The following is an 8,047-nucleotide window of genomic DNA, read 5'->3' on the forward strand; positions in this document are numbered from 1 at the left end:
ACTAGTTTTAGGATTTGATTTTCTTGCTTCTTATTTGATTTTATTTTCATTCTCCTCTTGCTATCATGAATTCTCACCTTGGCTATGAGTTTGGTTATCAACCTGTTGTAGGTGATGAGGACTATAATGGAGATGTGTATCAAGGATGGGACAATCAAATGTGGGAAGAGCCATATGCTTACGATCAATCCTCATGGAAACAACCCCCATCAATGCACTATGAGGAAGAGCCATTCTTTGATGCATATCAATCAAATGGCTATGCTTGGACCATCCACGCGAGTGCGCCATGCATGCGTACGCGTGGATTGAGAAGTTCCAACCTCCATACATTTTCCAGAGAGTTGTGCCTGCGCCGCGCCAACGTTGTGCCTCTGGCACAAACCCCACTTGCGTACACGTGCACATGACGCGTACGCGCCACTCTCGAAATACGCTAACAACGCGCGCGCGGCATGCGCGCGTGCGCGTGGATGCCCTTTCTTCCATCCATTTCTTTTCTTCTCCTCCTTCCATTTCTCCCCTAGAGTGTGTGTATCATTCAAGTGTGGGAACCTTGGGACATTGGGTGAATAAAAGGGTAGTTTTGTATTATTATTGTAAAAATTGGGAATTGGGTACATGCTCATGTATTGATTAAATGTATAGACCTTATGCATTGGTACTCTTGTATATAGTTTGAAAGAAAGAAAAAATGAGAAAAACAAAAAAATATATATGAAAAGTATAGAAAAAAATGGAAAAAGAAAGAAAACGAAAAAGAAAGAAATAAAAAGGGGACAAAATGCCCCAAGGTGAAGCTCAATAAGATCAATGCATATGAGTTGTGAAATGAAAAGAAAATGCATGAGTATGTGAAAAGGTGAAAAATGGGTAGCTAGATTAGAACTTAATTGTATAGGATGTCATAGGTTAGGTGGGAAGTTTAAGCTTATCAAAGATTCAAATTTCAAGCTCACTTGACCAAATATACATCCTACCTTGACCCTAGCCCCATTACAACCAATGAAAAGACCTCATGATACTTGTATGCATGCATGAAATAAATGTTGATTGTTAGAAGAAAAACAAATCTTGGAAAGCATGAAATAGAGGAGAATTGAGTGAATCAACCCTAGACACTTGAGTGAATAGAGTGTAAACACTACCGGTGAGGGTTTGATGCTCAATTACATGTTTTCACCTATGATCATCATTCTTCATGCAAGTTTGTAAAAATATTTAATAACTCAATTCAATTGTAGATTAGACTTGCTAGTCCTTAGCCCTTGTGCATATATGTTTCTTGGGAATTGATTTATTTTGACTAAGCACTTGCATTCATTTAGATAGTTGCATATAGGTAGATTGCACTTAGTTAGTTTCCATTGAATAAATGCCATACCCTTACTTCATTCTTGGTTTAAGCATGAGGACATGCTTGGTTTAAGTGTGGGGAGGTTGACAAACCCCAATTTGACGGTTTGTTTTGTATTGATTTTTGGGGATTTTATCACCTTTTACCCATATTTGTTCAAGAAATAGCATGATTTTTTATATTCTCCTTTAATTGTGCTTGAATGTGAAAACATGCTTTTTAGGATTCAAATTAGCTAAATTTAATTCACCTTGATTCTATTAGATGCCTTGATATGTTTGTTAAGTGATTTAAGGTTTAGGAGGTAAAGATTGGATCAAGGGAACGAAGAAAGAAAGCATGAAAAGTTGGAAAACTCATGAAGAAATGGAAGAACCGGAAAGCTGTCAAGCCGACCTCTTTGCACTTAAACGACCATAACTTGAGCTACAGAGATCCAAATGATGCGGTTCTAGTTGCGTTGAAAAGCTAACATCCGTGTCAACCATACCTTCTGATCCGTTAGCCTAAAACCGAGTCATAACAAGAATATCGGAATCAAGATTAGCACACAACTCCTTCGTAAATCTCTCTCCAAAGCCACTCAAGTCCCGAAATATCGGGCTACAATCAAATCAGTAACAAACAATGTAGATAATGGTCTTCTAATAATTCCATTATATACGAGTAATTCACTCAGTCATAGGTACGCGATACATTCAGTTTCACTCTGAATTACTTTACACTCTTACTTACTTGAGCGTTGGAGTCCCTTTGCAGGTGCCCAATGCCGCCTCCCAGTAAGAAGACAACGTTCCACCCTTCTGCTCCAAGGAAAGCCAGTCTTGGCTCTAACAGGACGAGTGTGAGATATATTTTCAAAATATGTGAAAAGTTATTTTGAAGAGTTACATCTCTTCATAGAGTTGTGACTTAATCAAAAGTTATGCCTGTTAAAAGGTTGCAACTATTTGAATAGTTATGTCTATTGAAAGGTTGCAACTATTTGAATAGTTATGTCTGTTGAAAGGTTGTAACTATTTGAAAAGTTGTGTCTGTTGAAAGGTTGTAACTATTTGAAAAGTTATGTCTGTTGAGTACGTAGCTGCATGTACTCCGTCTCTATAAATTTCCCTCATTTTATTTTTACCAGCATCCATCTCAACACTTTCTTTATGCGCAAAAGAAAGAATAGAGAATATTATTCTGTAAATTATCATTTAGTGTAAGGCTTGACTGTGTGAGTGCATAAACAAGTCAAGTGTTCTTCATTGTATCCTACAGAAAATTCGCCAGTAACCCATTTTGCACACCATTGTATATTGGTAGGGCGAATTAAGCCTAAAGGAAAGTGTGTGTAACACACGCCTTGAAGAATTGCGCTATTTGATTCACTATCCCATTCTCTCTTAACTCACAATCTTTAGGCTTAATTTTCACCAATAAAACAAAAAATGGTCACCGCATCAATTAAGGAGATGGCATCGGATTTTGTCAAGTTAGAAAGATTTAATGGTGAAAATTTCATACGATGGCAAAAGAAGATGCACTTCCTTCTCACAACACTAAAAGTGGCATATGTTCTTACCATACCAAAACCACCCGAAATTGAAGGGGAGGCTATTGCAGAAACACAAGCCAGGCAAAAATGGGACAACGATGACTATATATGCACCGGGCACATACTCAATGGCATGATTGATGCACTATTTGATGTCTACCAAAATGTTGCGAGCGCAAAATAATTATGGGACAAATTAGAGGCAAAATATATGGCCGAGGACGCAACAAGTAAGAAATTTCTTGTCACCCGCTTTAATAATTATAAGATGGTTGATGGTAGATCTGTTATGGAACAACTGCATGAAATTGAGCGTATTTTAAATAATTTTAAGCAACATAACATGCACATGGATGATACCATCATTGTATCTTCAATTATTGATAAACTCCCTCCATCATGGAAAGAATTCAAAAGAACTATGAAACATAGAAAGGATGATGTTTCTCTTGAGCAACTAAGTAATCACCTTCGTCTTGAAGAAGAGTATCGTAAACAAGACGATACTAAAAAGCAAAGTGCTCATGCTAATCTTTACGTAATGAAAGATGAAAAATCCAACAAGCCCAGCAAGAAGAGATACCGAGATTTTAATAAATCTCAAAGTAACAATGGTGATTTCAGAAAAAATAAAAAGAAAGGAAATTGTTTTCATTGTGGAAAAGTAGGACATTTTAAGAAAGAATGTCGTTTCTTATGGAAAAAGAAAGAAAAGAATGACACAGCAATAAAAGATAATCTTATTGCTGTAATTTCTGAGATCAACATAATTGAAGATATTGGATCATGGTGGATAGATTCTGGTGTAACTTGACATGTATGCGAGAATAGAGATTTTTTCAAGACATTCAAAGAAGAGAATGGGACTATTCTATACATGGAAAATGCATTAACTGTTCAAGTAATGGGCAAAGGAATGGTGGAACTTGAATTCACTTCTGGAAGAGTACTGACTCTTACTGATGTGAATTATGTACTCGAAGTCAGAAAAAATTTAGTTTCTGGTCCTCTACTTAACAAGTATGGGTTTAAGTCTGTATTTGAAGGAGACAAATTTATTCTGTCTAAGGGTGGAGTGTTTGTGGGTAAAGGATATCTATGTGAGAATATGTTTAAATTGAATATTGTAAATACTAATAATAATAATAATGTTTCTGTTTATATTGCTGAGTCCTTTGATTTATGGCATAATCGCTTAGGACATGTTAATTTTTATAAATTAAATGATATGATAAAATATGATCTTATTCCAAAATTAATTAAAAATTCAGATGTATGTACAACTTGTATGTTAACCAAGATAACAAGACTTCCTTTTCAAAAAGTATAAAGAAATTCAAAGTTATTAGAATTAATACATTCTGATGTATGTGATTTGCATGGTTGGCCTACTATAGGTGGAAAGAAATATTTTGTAACTTTATTGATGATTTCAGTAGATATTGTTACATATATTTGATGCATTCTAAAGATGAAGTCTTGGATAAATTTAAGATTTTTAAAACTGAAGTTGAATTACAACATGAAACCTGTATTAAGTGCTTAAGGTCTGACCGTGGAGGAGAATATTATAATCCTAGTTATTTTGAGTCCACTAGTATTATTCATCAAACCACTGCACCATATTTTTCACAACAGAATGGTATTGCTGAAAGAAAAAATAGGGTGCTGGAAGAAATGGTTAATGTTATGCTATCTTATTCTGGTCTAGCAAAAGGTTATTGGGGTGATTCTATGTTAACTGCATGTTATATTTTAAATAGAATTCCTAATAAAAGGAATAAAATAACTCCATATGAACTTTGGAAGAATAAAAAGCCTAATCTTAAATATCTTAAAGTTTGGGGCTGTAGAGCAATAGTAAAAGTTCTTGAACCTAAAAGAAAGAAATTAGGAGAAAGAGGTATAGAATGTATTTTTTTAGAATATGCTGAGAACAGTAAAGCTTATAGGTTTGTAGTTATTGAATCTAATGAATCATACTCTGTTAATACAGTTATTGAATCAAGAGATGCAATTTTCTTAGAGGATAGATTTAATTCAACTCCAAGACCTGAAAGTAAAATTCACTTAGAAATAGAAGAAAATGTAGAAAATAAGCCCGTTGAAAATATTGAACCTAGAAAAAGTAAAAGAATAAGAAAAGCAAAGACTTATGGACCAGATTTCTTTATGTTCCTTGTGGAAGGGACAGGAGAATCAATAGATAGCATTGCACCTATATGCCTTCATATAGAAGGTGATCCTGAGACCTATGAAGAGGCTATAAGGTCTCGAGATTCAGATTTTTGGAAAGAAGCAATACAAGATGAGATGGACTCAATAATGAGAAACAACACTTGGAAATTAGTGGATCTTCCTCGTGGGTCAAAAGCCATTGGTTCTAAATGGATTTTCAAAAAGAAAATGAAAGTAGATGGAACTGTTGATAAGTTTAAAGTATGTTTAGTTGCTAAGGGGTTTGCACAAAAAGAAGGAATTGATTACTTTGATACATATGTACCAGTAGCAAGAATTGCTACAATTAGAGTGCTTATAGCACTTGCTTCAATCTTTAATTTTGTCATTCACCAAATGGATGTTAAAACAGCTTTCTTAAATGGTGAACTAGACGAAGAGGTGTATATGAAGCAACCCGAAGGATTTATAGTTGCTGGTCAAGAAAATAAAGTGTGCAAATTAGTTAAGTCTTTATATGGACTGAAACAAGCCCCTAAGCAATGGCATAAAAAATTTGATGAAACTGTCCGTGCTAATGGATATAAAATAAATGAATCTGATAAATGTGTGTATAGTAAAGTTAAAAATGGTAAAGGTGTTATGATTTGTTTATATGTTGATGATATGCTTATTTTTTGTATTAATTTAGAAGAGGTAGAAAAAAACTAAACATTTTTTGTCTAGTAATTTTGATATGAAAGATATGGGAGCTGCAGATATAATTTTAGGAATTAAAATTGTTAGAGATGGTCATAATTTAGGATTATCTCAATCTCATTATAAAGAAAAATTATTAAAAAGGTTTGATGAGTTTGAAGGATATTCGGTGAGTACTCCTTTTAATCCAAGTATTAAATTAGTACCCAATACAGGTTCGTCTGTTTTACAAATTGAGTATGCAAAAATAATTAGATGCTTAATGTATGCTATGACTTGTACTAGACCAGATATAGCATATGCTGTAGGTCGCTTAAGTCGGTATACAAGCAATCCAAGTAAAGACCATTGGCATGCTTTCCGAAGAATATTAAAATATTTGAAAGGAACAATAAACTATACTTTGTTGTATAGTGGTGAACCTTCTATTTTAGAAGGATATACAGATGCCAGTTGTATAAGCTATACAGAGGATCATGCATCAACAAGTGGTTGGATCTTTACTCTTGGTGGGGGTACTGTTTCTTGGGGATCCAAGAAACAAATTTACATAACGGACTCTACCATGGCTGCAGAATTTGTTGCTTTGGCAGCAGCAAGCAAGGAAGCTGAATGGCTTAGAGATTTATTACATGAAATTTCAGTTTGGCCAAAACTAATGGCACAAATCTCTATACATTGTGATAGCCAAGCAACATTATCAAAGACTTATAGCCAAGTCTATAATGGAAAATCTAGGCACATTGGAGTAAGACATAGCTATATTAAAAACCTTATTGGTAATGGAGTTATATCTATAAATTTTATAAGGTCAGAACAAAATCTTGCAGATCTTTTGACGAAAAGATTGACAAGGGATTTGGTGTTTAAAACATCAAAAGGGATGGGACTAAAATCCGTATTTTAAATAATCACCAATGGTGGAAACCCAACTCACACTTGAGTAACATCAAGTCTTGAGTTCAATGCGGTAAAGTACACTATTAGAATAATTGCAAGTACTCATAATAATTTCTTTCATCCCAAAGTAAAAAGTACTTGGAACCATAATGGTATAAAGGAACAGGATGAGCTTTGCTCTTAATAGACCTATAGCAAGTATATTATTGCTGAAGTGTTTAATTATGAGATACTTTGATAGGGTCTACCTATATGAGTGTGAACTGAGGCTGGTTTTCAGAGTTAAGATTTTACTCTTAAAGCACTCACGAAAGGATACAAGACACAAGGCCTACTAAATGTGTCATATTAAATATAACATTTAAATGATACTGAAATTTTATGTGTCATCAGTGCACGCTTGTTCATATGAGTTAAATGGTTCAAAGCTTGTCTACCATTTTAAATTCGGATGAGTGAATACCACTGGTTACTAGGTAAAGGTTCAAATCGCAAGATACCTCTACTGAAAGCATAAAACTTCCAGAATAATAGGATTGAAAAGAAATTTTGAAAATGGTGGGAGATTGTGAGATATATTTTCAAAATATGTGAAAAGTTATTTTGAAGAGTTACATCTCTTCATAGAGTTGTGACTTAATCAAAATTTATGCCTGTTAAAAGGTTGCAACTATTTGAATAGTTATGTCTATTAAAAGGTTGCAAATATTTGAATAGTTATGTCTGTTGAAAGGTTGCAACTATTCAACTATTTGAATAGTTATGTCTGTTGAAAGGTTGTAACTATTTGAAAAGTTGTGTCTGTTGAGTATGTAGCTGCATGTACTCCATCTCTATAAATTTCCCTCATTTCATTTTTGCCAGCATCCATCTCAACACTTTCTTTATGCGCAAAAGAAAGAATAGAGAATATTATTCTGTAAATTATCATTTAGTGTAAGGCTTGATTGTGTGAGTGCATAAACAAGTCAAGTGTTCTTCATTGTATCCTACAGAAAATTCGCCAGTAACCTATTTTGCACACCATTGTATATTGGTGGGGGCGAATTAAGCCTAAAGAAAAGTGTGTGTAACACACGCCTTGAAGAATTGCGCTATTTGATTCACTATCCCCTTCTCTCTTAACTCACAACGAGTTATACCTTGGAGCATCCAAATCCACGCAGGAACATTTGGTGCCCACCGTGGGGCCAACGATTTCTCTAACCCCACAGCCTTTTACTCTATATATCTTTCTACTCTTTTTTGCAGGTCACGACGCATGGCGGACGAACATAGTCACGCTCCTTCGAGTATCAATCAAGCCGAAATCCTGGCAATCAATGAGACCCTCAAGGCAGAAAACTAAAGGATGGCCGAACTCCTATGCCAGA

This window comes from Arachis ipaensis, chromosome B03 (genome assembly GCF_000816755.2).
Source record: "Arachis ipaensis cultivar K30076 chromosome B03, Araip1.1, whole genome shotgun sequence".
NCBI lineage: Eukaryota > Viridiplantae > Streptophyta > Magnoliopsida > Fabales > Fabaceae > Arachis > Arachis ipaensis.